Here is a 15390-nt window from a genome sequence, read left to right as displayed (position 1 = left end):
CAAGAGAAATCTTACAGGGGTTAAGTTCTGTGCTATTGTTTTCTCATTTGTAACCTGGGACTTACAAGCCTTCCTTATTTCAAAGGGCTGTGGAATGATAAAGGGTTTAACACAGATACACTGCAGTAATAACATAATACGCTACATATCCATGAGACATTCTCTGGGAGCCTAACAGAATTGGAAAAAAATGTTTTAAAAAGCCATAGCTGGAAAAGCAAAGCTGTCTTTTCCTTCTGTTCTGAGTCAGCTTTGGCAGGAAGGGATATACTGCAGAAAGCACACAATAATTTTTCTGCTTTCAAATGTGGAAGAGAGTACAAACTGTGTTACAAGCATATTGCATTATAAAAGGATGATCTGAGAAAGCACACTTCATGTGGTTTACACATATATCACTGACCTTACAGTTCCTCCTAGTTTTGTTCAGGCTCTCTCCTGGACAGCACGTAGGACACTGATGATCTATTATCTGCAAATAGATAGCATTTAATTCCAGGTGAACACTTCTGTCTGTGGAGAAACCCACTGAAGTCAGTGGAGCTCACTGTGTACATGAAAGCATGGTAATTGTAGTCCAGACACAGCATTAGACATTTGGATCCTGACTTTCAGAACTGCTCAGCATATTATAGTGCTCCAAGAGCAACCTGTAGCAGCTAGGGACAGGCAGCTAAATAATTTAAAAATCAAGCCCTTAGCACCATATTGGACTGGACCCTTCTGGCTTAAACTTTGTATGACAGGGCAATGTGTATTACCATTACTCTATGGGAATTTCTCTCTTCTGTTCACTTTTGTCAACAATGTTGGCTAGTGAAGGCTGCTGTGTAAAGGAAGAAAATATCCCACAGCTTACCCTCTCACTTCCAACTCATCATCCCTAGAACACACAGATTTAAAGCAACCTTTTGTGCAATACAAAAAATAAAACAGCTGGCTGCCCAGAAAGGCCTCACCCTAGACAAAACAGTAACAGTCCTTCAGTTAATCTAGCTTGCTGGCTCAACCAGATGCCAAGGAATCCAGAGCCTCCCAGACTTCTGGGAAGCAAGTAAATATCCTAAAATGCCATAGGTCAAACCATCTAACGCTTCTTTGCTGTCTCTGATCCGTAGCTGTTAGAGAACTGCTAGTCCTCAGACTGATGGCTATTGCTGATATGCTGGTGGCAGCACTAGCTGGCAGGATGCTGTCACTGCTAGGATTGTGCCATTCCTCTTTACACAGCAAAAATGAAATCACCTCCCAGATTGCATTCCAGAAAAGGCCAGGTAGCTGAAATTGCCCCTTTGTGAAAAAGGGTGGGGAAATAAAAAAAAGCAAACAGGAATGTACCGATAGTTTGTCGAGGTTCTTTTTTTTTGTTTAGCTAAATACTTTTGGTGTGTTGGAAGCAAAGAAATAGCCTTGGGCTAATACCTGCAGATTAAAATGTGAAGTTGATCACTGTCAAAAATACTTCGTGACCTAAAATGAAGCTCTGAGTAATCATCACAAGTGGCAATAAGCAAACTGAAGAATGAAACTGCTTTAAACCATAAAGTCATAGAATCATAGAATGGTTTGGGTTGGAAGGGGTCTTGAAAGGTCATCTAGTCAAAATCCCTGCAATGAGCAGGGACATCTTTAACTAGATCAGGTTGCTCAGAGCCCTGTCCAGGCTGACCTTGAATGTTTCCAGGGATGGGGCATCTACCACCTCTCTGAGCAACCTGTTCCAGTGTTTCACCACCCTCACCATAAAAAACTTCTTCCTTATATCTAGCCTAAGTCACCATCACAGTGACTTTGTCAGACAGAGTACCCCAAACTTAAGTTCTACGTTGACTCCGACAGCTTAAATAGTTTTTACTTTGCATTGTCTAGCTTTCTTCACAGGGATGGATTTCACTGTTGTACAACATGATTCGATGGCAGTGTACCAGCAACACTCTCTGCATTTCCCTGCTATTAGTAAAAACTACTCTTGCCGCTTCAGTCCTGTGTTTCAGTTATTTATACAGATCTCTATTACTAGAAAATCAGAAAATGTCACAAATTTACTTCCCATCACTCCTTATCTACCTTTCCTGTAAGTCAAGAACATCTTCTTAATCCAACTGAAGAGCTGAGGAATGGAGGCGCAGTAGGAAGTGATTTGTATATGACAGTTGGTGGTCTAAGAAGAAACTGAGCATACATCTACAGAAATCCTGGTTGGAAGCCAAACCAGATGACCATGTTTGAACCAAATTGAACTAAATTAAATAAAGGCTTTCTGCAGCACTCAGCACGATGTTATTTATGCCTTGAAATAGCATATCTGTTTCCCAGATCTTCCTGTCCAATTATTTAAAGGCTTGGTCCAACAGAGATAACATACAGAATCTGACTGTCAAAAGATCTGCTGCCAGCTGCAGTCACCTGCAGGGACTGGGAAGAAAGACATGTCTGATGATAGCATCAAGACTTTGGCTGAGACTGTTAAACTTCATAAAGCTGTCATTGTTTGAAAAGTGATGTCTGTTCCTTCTGCATCATGATGGAACCAGCAATGATCCATCCCTTGGATTTTACCCAAGGAAAGGCCAAAGAGAAACGTGAAAAACAAAGGAAATGAGCAGACCGCTGTTGCCTGCCTCTGCCCCCAACCACAACCCACACGAGCTCAGTTTGTTGTTTTGGCAGGAGAGCAGGCACTGAATAAGCAAGAAGGGCTGAAACTGGCAGAACAGTCAGAAAAGTATTTAGAGTTGTTTATGTATGAATGATTGCAGGGTGGGAAGGGCAGATATCTTCTATTTGGATAGATCAGGTAAAACCCTGGGGGCAGCGCTGAAAACAGAGCGCTTTGCAATCAGATGAGTAACATGATCCTGGACTGCTTTCTCTTTTCCCTCTGTGCAGACTCCAAGTTACAGTCGAGCTTTGCCTTGGAGTCCTATTGAACACTGCATTCGCAGGCATTTGTTAAATCCTGCTATAGCCCAGAGGATGCCTACCACTTTAATCCTCTTTATTAACAGCTCTCAATTTTTCTGCGTTGTAGCCAAGGTTTGCTTGCTGACTCCCAGTCTCAAGAGTCCTTGGAATATTTATATGGTATATTTACCTCCCTCTGATTTCATTACAGTAGTGATACTTGGCATTTCTATACTACCTCCTATAAAGGAGGGACAGGTCCATTACTAGTAATATAGGTTTGACACCACCAGCTATGCTTAATTGCATTCAAATGCTGAGTAGTAAACAAGGAACCAGTCTAAATGCAATGCCCATTTTCCACAGCTAATAATCTGACTGAGAAACTGCTATTATTGGAAACGTTCACCATTGCCTTTATTGTGAGAATTATACGTTTTGTAAACACAGCCACTGCGGGGCAGCAATACATAAGCATTCATCAATGCACACAGAAGTTTAAGTGTGCTTTGCATCTCCCAGGGTCCTGATGAGGCTGGTAATTGTTGTCACCCTCTGGCTGCAGACAACGGGGCTGATGCAAAGGTTAAGCGGTTAACACCCTTTGCTGTAAGCATATTTCCCCAACCAGGGTGACTTAGTGACTTGGGAACCATTACAGTTTTTGAAGGTAATGTTGAGATAAGGCAGCACCAAAACTGCTTTACATAGTTTGTATGTCTATTCTGAGAGATGTTGTCAACAACTCATAGCTTGAGGATGTTTGAACTTCATTTGCGCATGGTGCCAAATTATATGTTCTCAGGAGGATCACGCCTACATGCAAACAGGCAAGTTGCTATTTGCTTTTGCCATTTTCCCAGAGGAAATGATGGTGCCAGACAAGTGTGAGCAGACCAACCTCATATAGTATGTCTGGCTTTGTGGTTTATAACTCTGGAAGTAGAAATGACAAGCACTCCCACTACACTTTGTGTAATTGCCCAAGGATGCAGAAGGGTGACTCTAATCCAGGAGAGCATGAGATCCCCCTACCCAGATCAAGTCTCCAGGCTCAGGCACACAAGAACTTTCCAAATCTGAATCGAGGTTTTATCAGAATTTCTCACCGTTCTTCATTGCCCTGGATTCCTAGAGCGTTTGCACTCAGCCTAAATGTAGATTTGGCCCAGAGCTGAAGAATGGAGATTGTAACTGATACTAGCCTGACAGTGAAGAAATAACTATTGGAGCTCATAACCATCACTTAGAGACATAAGTAAACTAAAACAATATAGAAGCTACTTTTTTCCAAGTTAGGATTCTTGCCATCAAAATAAAGACAAGGAGACTATTAAAACCAGTTTGGATAAAACAGAAAAGGCTATCTACCTTCTTGCTAAAACCAGAAAATCAGATGTTACAGTCACTCTTGAGGATTAATTTTGAGATAGATCTCTGACATTAAGTACTACCATGCCGCTGTGTACTGTGACAGCCTTTCTCTTGTCTTGCATTAATTATTTCACAGACCAAGTTTTTCTGAGTTTAGATATATTCAGTAATGATTATCAGTTTTATTTAATGTAGGTTGGTTACTGAGCAATAAAACAATCAATTTTAGTTTTCAGCTTATCTTTGTAATACATAATGCAAGAATTTTCTAAACCTTTCTCTGCCCTCTAAACATAAATCACATGAAACAAAACCCTTAGTTCAATCAAAATTTGCCCTTCTTGCTAGACTTCCACATGAATTGTCTTACTATGTCAAATAGGCAGATGAAAGAGATTCACTTAATGAGCCTGGATAAGAGGGGGAACAAAAGAAGAAGAAAATATAAAACCAAACCTCAGAGTAATTGAAATTTGCTGGTTTGATTTTCTTTCTGTAGGTGTCAAGATATGAGAAGTGAGTATTGAAAAGGTATCTTTAGATAAGCCTCCCAGACATAAGTTATCTGTTCTAAAGTTAAATCAATGCTACAGACTACACTATAGACAGCTAGCTTTAAGTGTACAAGCCTGAATGTCAGAAACTGTCTGGACATGACAGTACAGAGCTCTCTGCAGGTTCATTGATGCTCTTTCTTTGCAGGGTAAAGGCATAACCTGAGATAGTAAAGAAGCTACATGCCTCCTCATTCAGAGCACCATGACTTCTAAAGACCACATAGTTCTAATCATAAAAATTAGCAGGGTGAGGAGCTGCCCTGTTACTGACTTACAGTTTTCTCCCAGGTTGATGTGACAGATGGGTGCTGCACCAGGCAAGAATCATATAGAGACTCAGGTGGGGAGGGCATCACAAAGGGCTCAAGAGCTATGTATGTCTAGCTTTTATGCTACCCACCATTGGGTTAGACTGGCTTTCTAATAGGTCATTAAACATATTGCTAATCTTTGACTTCTTTTTCCTTAATCTTCTCTATGGGGCATTATGGAATAGAAAGAACTGAACTTTTGTGTCTGGGTTTGTTTTGGTCAGGTTTAGGGGGTAAATCTTTTTTGATGTAAGTACACACTCATATAAAACACTTTTACTTGAAAAAAAATTCTGAAGATTTTAGCTAAAAAGTCTTTCTTTTCTTCTGTAGTCAGTAAATACCTAACACACATGGAAAAAGATGATTCTTGTTTTGTTTTGTTTTGTTTTGACTAGTACGGAAAGTTGCAAAGCATTAAAGATGACTAACTTTTGATTTTGGAAAGAAAGAATATATGTATGTTGCTAACCAACTAGCTTTCCATCATCCTTTGAAAGGTAAAATAATTGCAAAACTTGATAGGACTGTACATGACTAGCTATGAGAAGAGCACATTTGTTTTAACTTCCAGTTGAAATAGGTAAGTTAGAAAGGCAATAGTCCTAGGAAGATCCCCAAGTCCAGTCCCTTTATGACAACTTCCCAACGCTCTAACCGTTTTTTTAAATCACTAAATTGTACATCGAAACATGTGGTGCAGTGAACTTCTGCCAAAGGAAGTGGCAATAAAACTGACTGCGACATTTACCTGAATGTGTTCAGACTGTTCAACAAATTGCTTACCCAGTGTACTGTTGTGGGGACCCACCTAGTGAAAGCATGAAGAATTGCACTACACCAGAAAATGAAAGGGAATATTGAGCCAAGGAGACAAATAATTGAACAATATAATTTAGAAGCTTCCAAGTGGTGAAACATGTGGCAAGACGAGAGAGACCGCAAATTCCAGCCAACATACAATCACCATCTGGAATTACTTTGCAACTCTCAGATAACTTGGTTCCATAATATGGTACAGCAGAAGCTTGCATTTAGGAGAATGGATAATATATTTTGCTTTAACTCAAATTGGTACAGTGCCAGAAGACATATTGGGACTTATGCTCAGTATTACCAGCCCCAGCACTAACAAAAACAGGAGTTGGTCTCTGTAAAATCAGAAGAATGGCTTTGTTAAGAAACACTAGAAGGTATTTCACTTTGTCTCTTTTTATTATTTTTTAATTTGACTCTTGTAGTATGAGCCATCATTTTATGTATGTGTCAAATCTTCAAGGCTTTATTCCTCTGACCACAAGGGCTGGAAGCTTTCATTACAATGAAAGCTGAAATTTTTACCTTATTTCTTTTGGCAACAAAGGCTATAAGAACACCGGTAGGATTGTTCAGTTTACAACAGATTTTTATGTAATAAAGTGCTGCAAATTCTGTTACAACCAACATTGATCTGCTCAAAAGGATTTTGCCCTCATTTCCCTGTCCTCACTTATCTAATCCACAAGAGAATCAAAACTTCCATAAGTAATAAGTCTCCAAAATATGTAGACATTAAAATCAGACACCTGGCTAAACCATTGGTATTTTCTCTTAATGATACAAAATCATATACTTTTTTTTCCATCACAAGGACATAAAAAAGGGGTACGGACTTGGTATTCATTTAGTATTGAAAATAGCTTATAATACTCTGAAGTATGAAGCAGCAAACATCTTTTGTTTTGTCATCTGAACATCCTCCAAAACAAAGTTGCAAATACTAAATATCCAGTTACAAAAAGCTATGTTATAGTGTAGGAATTCCCCCAAGACTCTTAGAATCACTTGCTTTTGCTTCTGCTCTTGTCTATACATTTTTAGGTCCACATGGCTTATGTGACTTCATTTCCAGAAAAGTCCTGGACAACCAACCCCACAGAACCACTTGCTGGCATATCAAACTGCCACTTAAGTTTGGAGAAGAGCCATACCAATTTAGAGGCAAGAGCAGAATTCTAGTTTATCTACCCTAATTACAATTTTGTCTCTCTTTCTTGACAAGACTTTTCCAAGAAAATCCTGACTCTTCTAAATCCTCCTCATGCCAACCAGCCTAATCTCAGACTTTGAAAATATTTTATTTCCACTTTTTTATCTTCTTATCTTTTTCAAGATACTTATTAGCATTTCCCTAACAAGTGATACTTTACATAAAGATCTACCTGAAAACTAGGGCTCCTGTAAGAGCGTGTCTTAGTAGTCAGAGCACGGCTACTTGGGACACAGGGACTCTCCTCAAGGTTCCGGAATACACAGAAATATCAAGGCACACAGGCCGTACTTGCCTTCTGCCTGCACAACCACCAGTGTCTCTGAAAGAAAGGGGGGCAGGCATTACTACTAGAGCACTGGCTCTTCAGAGCAGTGACTTTTGATGCCAGTAATAGGAACAGAAAGCCTTGCTCTCTAAGGCCTTCCTCTTTGGCTCGGCACCTGTTCCTCCTTTCCCCTTTGCTGAAATAGTCCTTTTTCTCCTGTCCCCTCCCTGCTTCTCCTTCCTCTTCTCAGCAGCCCCAAATAAGTAGAAATTGCTGTAGGAAGAAGACAGGGTATATTGTTGCTTGTGGTCACTGGAGTTGAGACATATGGCTGCAAGGGCAGGTTTGGGGGTCCCATAACCCTCACAGTGCTATGAAAGAGACATCTGGGTGAAGAAGGAGACTCCTCTCTCTGTGGCTCTCCAAAGCCTCTCCAAGCCTCCCTTCCACCTACAGCCTCCACAAAATGCTGCTGACCCCTTCCCCACTTGGATCCCTATCACCATACAGCATCCTCTAACTCCTGCTACTGAAAATGTTGCCTAAAACTGAGAAGCTTACAGGTAATTCTGCTTATTGTAAATGGCAGTTAGATCCTAAATGGCATTGCTACCAATCCTTCTTCTGCAGCTTGGCAGCCTTCTGTAGCTTCCATTTACCTTTTACACTTTCTTATCCTCTGTCAATACTTCGGGTGTTTTATCCTGCTCTGACCATGTACAAGGTCTCAACAGAAATAAACAGCTGAGGTTTATAACACCAGGGGGCATCTCACAACTTGCACAGAATGTTATGCTATCCCCTTGTACAGCACAAGGTCTATCCAGGACAGATTTTAGCAGTATTTATCTTCCATTTTCACCATTTTCCTTAGGCGGTATACTTCTTTCAGAGCTTGACATTTTCAGTTAGTGCAATATGGTTTCCTCCAGTCATTCATTTAATTGCCTACTAATCCTTCACTAAAATCATTAACACAAAGGTCATGTTATTTGTATTAGGGTTTTTTAATAAGCCCCCAAATTATCTTGAGCTTTTTAATCATATAGATTTTTTTTCCATTCTAAAACAAGGGGTAAATTTACAAGTAACTGCACAGCTCTTGGGATCTGTATAGACCCATTAGAATACTTATTTTCTAATTTGTTTTCCTCATTTATTGGAAACAAGTTTATGACATTTCCAAAACTTTTATTTTAGAAACATTACTTTTGATAGCCTACCCTAACACATTTCTCTGGTAAACCACAAGTTAGTAATGCAACGAAGAGTATGTTGCTGATGGGGATTTTTTTTGTTTTGCTTTGGATTTGCCTAGGAATCCTAAGAAGTCAGGTATCCTTGTTTGTACTGATACATAATTGCCCAATAAGAAACTGTGTTTGGCCACCAGTGCTTCTAATCTAAACAGATAAAATAGACACACATTGTGGGGGTAAGTATTTTATCAACATACTGTATATAACAAATTAAGACATCAAGCAATAAACCCAGATTTATGGAGGAAGCTTTGAGGGACAGTCATGTGTCCTAATTCTTGTCCCTTAAGCTATAAGAATGTAATTTCTCTTCAGTTTCTCACATATGCATAATAAGATAGGAAATACAACTACTATTGAATTTCACATACTCTCCTTTGAAAAAAACAATACGAAGATCAGGTATACTGCTAATATATCTCAGGCCTCTGAAAAAGAAGAATGATTTAGAGTAGAAGTTTCCAAATGGTTGTCTGGTTGTTCATGAAAATTGTAAAGTTGTGGAATTTTTTTAGGATGAGTTACAGAAACAGCAGACAAAAATAACAAATTGGAGACGGGGGTGGAAGAGGAAGGGGTATAAACTCTGTGATTCTACAACAGATATTAAAGTTGCTACAGAGAAGCAGGAACTGCCCCCAGTTGGTATGAATCAGCATAATTTTGTAAAACCAATGGGAAAAATAAAGGTAAAATGAAACTATGAATATTACTTGATAATCATTCTTTGCTTGTTACACATATTTCTTTTTTATGCTTTTCTCAGTGCTAGGAAAGTGAAAACCCCATCCTTGAGAATGCAGAAGATGAAACTGTAGTATGAAAAAAAAAAAAAAGGCTCAGCATCCTGTTGTACAAAAGGTATGGGGCTAGAGGCTGAGGTATCTTTTGATGAAAGATACTGGGGAGATTACACCTGCTATGAGAAAGAATTACCAAAAAGATACCTGTACAACAGAAGTGCCACAACTCAGGCTTGGAGTCTTTGTCTCAGTTTGAACTCTATCTAACCTCGGTTTACATGACATAACTAAAAGTTTTGATTTCCATGCTTCAGGAAGTCTGAATCTTTCTCACATACTTACCTACAAAAATTACATTTCAGATGTTTTCATCAAAACAGGAAGACAGCGTGAGGCAACAGAGTGAGCACCGAAGGACTTGGTTCTATTTTCTGTCTGCCATTTGCTCTGTTGGATGACCTGGAACAAATGAACTTCATCTTTCTGTGCTTTAACTTCCACATCTGTAAAAAGAAGATAATGAGACTGACCTCCTCTGCAAATAATTTTTTTTCCTCCTCTTATCAGGGAGTAGAAACAAAGATGGAAGGAAACTCTTGGTAGAGTTCTAATATAATTCATTGGGAAAAAGCCAATTCAATTACAAGACTTCTGAGTTTTATGGGATTGTTTTCATTCTCAAAACTTTGCAAAACAGTCCAAAGTGGAAAAGAAATCAGCCCAGGCTGGCCCAGAGTCCGAGCCTGTGAGGTGATCTGAGCACAGTTGAGCAACACTGGACAGAACATTTAGCCAATTACCTCCCTCCACAGATTCCAAGGAATGTTTTATTTCAGTAAAAAGAAATGACAGAAAATGTAGCATCTTGCTCCCAGATCTTAAGATTGAGAACTTCTGAACACAAAAACAGATGAAATTTTGTCAGCAACACTTCAAAGATAAACCACAACTTTTCCACAGTTCTGGAGAGACTCTACAGAAAATATCAGAAAAGAGGTGTTAAGAAGTATAGAAAAATAACACAGATTGGGCTGAAAAATGAAGGAAAAAAGTTGAAGGGAATTGAATAGAGCATGACAATACTACTCTTCTCTGTGTGCTCAGACAAAACAAGGCAAGATTCTTAGATCTGTGAATTGTCCCAAGAACTGTCTGTCACTCAAACAACTGCCTTCTTCCTCATGTTCCTGCAGATTTTAGGGCCACATCACATATGCTCATCATTCCACCCCACAACTTCTTTCTTCCTTCATTAGCATGGGTTAATGTTAATATATTTAGCTGGTTGGTAGATCTTATCTGTGTCCCACGTATGGGAAAAGGGAGAGGACCTGCCCATTATATCATATTAGGTTTGCTTTTGTCTGTGTCTCATCTTAAAGAGCAGGACATTTGAGAGATATAGATGGTCTGTTAACAGCAGTGATGCTAGGAGGGAGTCTTTATTGTACTATCGAGGCATTCTGTCAATAAATATCAAATGGGAACACTGCTGCAGTAGCACAACTGGTGCCCAATACAGTTTTAAAAGCATAAACACTCCTTGATAGCTTGTTTTAAGATATCTGAAAAACAAAGTCAGAGCTTGCTGACTTGTTTTGTTAAAACTTTCACCAGCCCAAGAGGACAGCTAAAAATGTTGTCTTTCCAACAAGAAAATGTAAATAATTTGAAGCGCGAGAGATTGAGGAAAAAACCGATTCTGCTTTCCAAAACTCATCTAATTATCATCTGGCTTTTCTAGTTAACTTTCTTTCTAATTTCTTTGGCCTGAATCTTAGCCCAAATTCTTCTTAGCCAAGTTCTGCTACTCTGACAAGATCTAACTGGTCTGATTCACAGAGGGGTGTAAAGCCTGTCATCAATCAAATGAGTTTTGATTTAACTTTGTGAAAAAAGTCCCTTTCAGCTACAGGATCTAATAGCTTAAGAATTTGTAATTCTGGTGGCTTCATCAGCACTATCTGTGGTGGCCCCAGAACTCTTGGACATCAAGTATCTTCCAGGCTTAGGGAGTCACGCAACTGTGTTCAAATTGTGACTACACATCAATGCACCATTATACAGTGCACCATGAATCTAAACTTCACACAATCCTCATTATCAATAAATCTGAGTATCTGAAGAAGGTTTTTCATACATAATCTCCTGTATTCTCCCCCTAAATCAATCCCAGCTGAATCAACTGAATGGTCTGACTGGCTAAGGAAACTTAAGGAAATAGTATTAAAAAACTAAGCAATATGCCCTCTGGTACAGCCTGGCAAAACATGTAAATTCTGACACCTAGACTGAAGTGTCCCCATGAAGATGTCTTCATCTGAATATAAGTTCCTCCTACAGTCAATAGAGAACTACTTAATACAGTTAATGAAGCTGAGAGTTATTCAGCTGTTCACAATACTGATATATCTCTCTTAAGGTGGTCTGAATAGCTTGCTGTATCACCTATGAGCAGGGTTCAGCTTGCTAACCATAGGTGCTTAGTGTCAGCTGTGATGGTCTGAGATATCAAAGACTTCCAGGTGAGACTTGAGATATGACAGGCTTTTTCAGAGACGTGCTTCTTCTTGGAGCAGGAGGCCAGGTAGAAAACTCCACAATGCCTAAAATGGCATTTGATGTCTGCATTTATGTAACTAAATCCCACGTTAGTTCTCTGCTGAGTATAAAGGGAGCTTAGACATCTGGTTCACATGGAGACACCTACACACTGAAACCCAAATTTAGGTGTCTTAATCTGCTGGCTGAATCCACCCCTTTACTTGGGAGATTTCCTGAGCTGGCAGCTGCATTAGCATTATGTTCAAGAGGCCTCAATGGACATTTTTTCCATTTCAATTTCTAATCCACTCAAGACTACTTTTATGCTTTTGGCCTCTACAATACACTTGCAGCAATTTACAATTGTAACTCAAGAGAAAACATACTTTCTTTTGCTTCTTTTAAATTTACTGCCTGGAAATTTCACTCAGGACGGCTAAATCTTGTGCTATAAGAAACACAGAATTCATTTTCTCCATGACAACAGATTTTTATGCCATTTTCACATTCCTTCATAGTCCTTTTCCAAGTTAAACCATTCGAGTGTATTTAAACGCCTTTTAATTTTTTTCCTTTAAGGAAGCAATTCCACACCTCTGATCAGCTCATTGCTTATCGAAGATGTACAAGCACTTTGGCTTTTACAACAGTATCCCATCTTATTCTTTATTCCTATCCTAACATACCTAATACCCTTTTTGCCTTTTCACCTACTACGAACCACAGAACTGATGTTTTCAATAGACTAGCCACAACAGCTCCATGGATTCTTTCCTGAGTGCTCCTAATGAATTTAAGGGTATGTAGGATGAACTTGTTCTACAGGCTTTTCCTCAGTAGTGGATAACAGTCTCATCTATTCAGACATGTATTTTTGCAAAGCTATTTAGAATATAATCCCTTTGAGATCTCTGCCCACTGTCAAATTTGATGAATATGGCCCAAGATTTCAAAAGTGTTTGAGAAGAGAGAGCAGATGATCAGGTAAACCCATATATGTATTCTGAGTTGTCATTCGACCTTTCTTTTGGAAAGCAGGCAAGAAAACACGTTAAGTGATATGCAGCAAAAGTAACCGTAGGAAGGAAAAGTCTGAAAGCAACCAGATAAATGTCCTCCTTTCTCAAATAATCCAAATAAACCATCCAGCACTTACAAGGTCTTCTTTGCTCTATTCAGAACCATAACCACATAGAACCTCTGTTAGGGGATGTGCAGACTCTGACTTCAGTCATCGACAGCCCATAGGCAAACTATTACAAAAGGAAACCACTGAAACAAATGCAAGTTCTCCCAGTTATTGAAAGAACAGATGGATTTTCCTCCAGTCTTCTCCACCACAGCTGGTCAACAATCTCTACGCATTAGCTGGAGAAATTTGTTCTGAACAGTTTGGATTTAGAAAAACAATATACATTAAATCTGTTTGGGTTTGGGGATATTTGCCTCCTTTTTCACAAAGTAGAAAAGCCAATCTAAGAAATGAGACAGGACTTAAAGAGTATCTTTTGTAGCTCAGACTGTACTTTTCCCTTGTGTCATTTCTGTGTCCGAGACACATCAACAACAAAAACATTTAATAAATGAAAATTCAGTGCTTGACTACATATAGATTCCAAATTCTGACCACAACCCATATTGACAGAGGATTACTTTGGGTTACAACTTCTTGCCAGCACTTTTATATGAAATCTTGTCCCTTGCTGTGAGCACATAGGAAGTGGGTCAATTCGTTAATGCTAACGAGTTATCATGGAGTATATTATGCAGTTGGGCTGGGCAGATTATCATTATCAGGGATTTTGAGAAATAAAACACATGCCTCAAAGACCTTACAGTAAGTGACACTAAAAAGTAACAGTTTATTAATTCTGCTAATAAAATGATAATCCATGCACCAGGGAAACTCTTTTCGATAAGAACTAAAATAGCTATTTGGGTAGATTAAATGCGTGGAATTACAAGGTAGCAAGAACTGGCCAAATTAGAAGGACTTCAAGGATAATGGTTCTGCAGAAAGCAGATAGCATATGTGCTGAGGTTGCTCTTCCCTAAAAGAGCTTAACACACACCTCCAGTCCTCAGGCTAAATTATTATGAGAGACAGATCACAGCTGCATATTAGCCATTATGAAACAGGAATTATGAAAAGCTGGCTGATGGGGATGCTGACTATGTGGCTATCTCATTTAACTGCACATATTACTTTCATCTTGATCCCTGCTACCTCATTGTCATCCGCTACTAACCCCTCCACAGACTGTCACTCCTTTTTCTTTCACTGCAGCTTCTGATTATAAATTGCCCTTTTGCCCTCTGTACTTTAATGCTGTAGCTACAGCTTTTTGACAAGTTCTGTATTCTGCTCTATTTGTGTTATTATAAAGCATCTTGCCATAATCTCTGGACACCAGGGGCAATAGCCACTAAAGAACGGGCTCAGGTGTCTCAACCCTGTTTAATTTCCACTTTACTAAAACAAAATCTGCCATCTTCACACTGTCACTCAGCAGCTCAAGTTCTGTATCTGGGTATTCACAAAAAAGCTCCCAGTCCCGACTATGCTGAGCAAATCTAACACTTAGCTCATTCTTAAACCTCACCAGGGTTTACAAAGCCAAGATGCCTTCCAGTTTCACCCCACCTCCCGAAAGGACACCTGCCAAGTCGGGTCCCGCACGAAGATGTATCAGTGGCGAAGCTACCCCAGCACCCTTTTGTCTAGTAAGTCAGCAGTTAGAGCACTTACTCTGGACATGAAAGATCTGAGGATTCAACACGCCTCTCCACCCGTGAGGATGTAAACTCTTGTCACTATAGATGCATGTTAACTGCCAAGCTCAGGTTATTTTAGTGTAGTTGTGGCTGATCTCCCTCTGCTCTCTCCCCATTCCCGCTGAAGAAGCCGGTTCCCCACATTCCAGACAGCTACTGAAACTACGCAGTGAGGAAAACATTGCTAGTTGGCCCAGATATCCTCCATCAGCCTGACCTACACCTCTTTTCTCCCCTTCAAAGCCCCTGGACACGTACTTCCAGGGGCCATTTAAGACCATAAAGCCCAAAGAAGACACCTCCTTGAGGGACTAGGAAGGGCTTTAGTCTTCAGAGAGAGCTGCAAGGGAAATCCTTGCAAGCCCAGTGGCTAGCGCCCGGCGGGATGGGCAGAAGCACAGCAACTCTGAGGGGAGAAGTGGGTTGAAGGCAGCACATCCGCAGCCCCCCAGCCCTCAGTCCCCCCGTGGCTTCATGACCGTGCACCGCTCAGCAAAAGGGGGCCAAGCAGGAGCCCCACCACCCTCCCCCTACCCAGAGCTCGCCATTTTCTCAGGCCGACCCTGCCCCGCTGTCATGGCGGCCGCGCCCCGGCCGCCTCACGTGACGGCGCCGGCCGGGCGGGG

The 15390-nt window shown here is 40.1% G+C and overlaps 1 long non-coding RNA gene across 1 annotated transcript; it reads right to left on the bottom strand.

Annotated features, from left to right (window-relative positions):
• Positions 1-400: 400 nt before the first annotated feature.
• Positions 401-15338, bottom strand: LOC138688559 (uncharacterized). The gene is made up of 3 exons (XR_011327429.1): positions 14739-15338; positions 9788-9948; positions 401-472 (listed from the first exon to the last, which is right to left on the bottom strand). It is a non-coding gene; the product is annotated as an uncharacterized lncRNA (long non-coding RNA).
• Between the last annotated feature and the right edge of the window lie 52 nt (positions 15339-15390).

The sequence above is a fragment of the Haliaeetus albicilla genome, chromosome 2 (genome assembly GCF_947461875.1).
Source record: "Haliaeetus albicilla chromosome 2, bHalAlb1.1, whole genome shotgun sequence".
Classification (NCBI taxonomy): Eukaryota; Metazoa; Chordata; class Aves; order Accipitriformes; family Accipitridae; genus Haliaeetus; species Haliaeetus albicilla.
This window is presented reverse-complemented; position numbering and strand designations above follow the sequence as displayed.